General features: G+C 36.7%; 1 pseudogene; it reads left to right on the plus strand.

The window, feature by feature from the left end:
* The window catches only part of LOC102824793, a 200,166-nt pseudogene that overhangs the window by 21,860 nt on the left and 176,713 nt on the right, over nt 1-1,593 (plus strand).

Genomic DNA, 1,593 nt, shown 5'->3' on the forward strand with positions numbered 1-1,593 from the left:
TATCCCTTCCCATATTTTTACATTATTATTATCTTTTCTTTTTGCCCCTCCTGGAGGTTCAAGCTCACCAGCTACTCCTTGGAAACCCTATACAGGGTTGCTTTGGGTAGGAACTGACTTGACGGCACTTAACAACAACAACAATTTTAGGGGGAGGAGTTAAATTTTTTTCTCTCTTCTTTTATATTTATATTTTTTGTTTTCTTTTAATTGTTGTATTTTGTTTCAGTTTACTTTTTACTTTTTTTTGGTACTATCCAACAGGGGACAACAACTATGCCTACATTACCTGGCCATACTATACCTCCTGCAGCCCAGTCACACCTATGTCTCCTGAAGCCCAGTCATGCCTATATCTCTTACAGCCCCACCTACTGGGTGAGGACCACCATCCACCTTTGCACCACCTGCTCAACATCAGTCCAATGTGCCCTGAACTACTCTACACAAACAATGAGCAGAGAACTACCCACACATTCTTATCCTTCCTTCATCACATGCGACAGACGACAGATGGTGAGAGCCTAAATCCTGTCAGTCTAGCAAACACATCTACCCCATTTGCTCAGACATATCAAAACAAAACAGAGAAAAGAAAAGAAAAGAAAAGAGGAAAAAAAAAAAAAAACCCTGGGCAAAATACACCAACATACTGTCACCAGTTAGTTGCATATTTGTTGTTTTTGTTGTTAGGTGTCATCAAGTCAGTTCTGACCCATAGCAACCCTGTATAGGGTTTCCAAGGAGCAGCTGGAGAGCTTGAACTACCTGTCATTATGTATTGCTACATATAAATGCAACACCATCACAGTGTCTCAGAGACAAAAGACAATTTCAATTTACACAAAGAGACAATACAAAGTGGCATAAATAAGTGACCAAAATGCAAAGCCAGAAAAACCGTTTGAGGAAAAAATTGGCTTTGAAATTACTTGATAAAGACTTATATTTAGGTAATAGAAATTCAGAAGATAAATATTAAGATTTCATAATAGATACAGCTTTGAAAAGGCAAAGGAGTAGAGTTGAATGGAAAACAGAACTGGCAAGATTGAAGTCTATGAATACTAAATTATAATAGAAGAGCAGTTAAGAAAAAAAAAAAAGGAAAGTGTAAGAATTGTGTGGGATATCATTAAGGGGAATACTTTACATGTGATTTGAATTCCAGAACAGGAAAAGATTAAGACAAAGAAAAAAGGAAAACAAAAGCACAGATTAAAATGTCAAAGATTTGATGGAAGAAAACTTCCCTAATAACATGAAATACAGAAGATAATCATTCAAGAAAACCCCAAACAGGATAGACCCCAAATGAAAATCCCCAAGACATATCATAATAAAACTTTCAAACTTTGATTTCTCAAATCAAAGATAAGGGAAGAATCCTGAAAACAATTCAGGAAAAAAATGAATTTACCCAGAACGAAGAAACAATAAAACTAAGCTCTGATTTTTTAGCAGAAACCAGTTGTATCGAGCTGGGTTCTTTAAATAAGCAAAACTAGTGACATACACATAAGGAGCTCTGGTAGCGTAGTGGTTACGAATCGGGCTGCGAACCTTAAGGTCAGTGGTTCGAAACTACCAGCC

This window comes from Chrysochloris asiatica, unplaced genomic scaffold (assembly GCF_000296735.1).
Source record: "Chrysochloris asiatica unplaced genomic scaffold, ChrAsi1.0 scaffold00022, whole genome shotgun sequence".
Lineage (NCBI taxonomy): Eukaryota > Metazoa > Chordata > Mammalia > Afrosoricida > Chrysochloridae > Chrysochloris > Chrysochloris asiatica.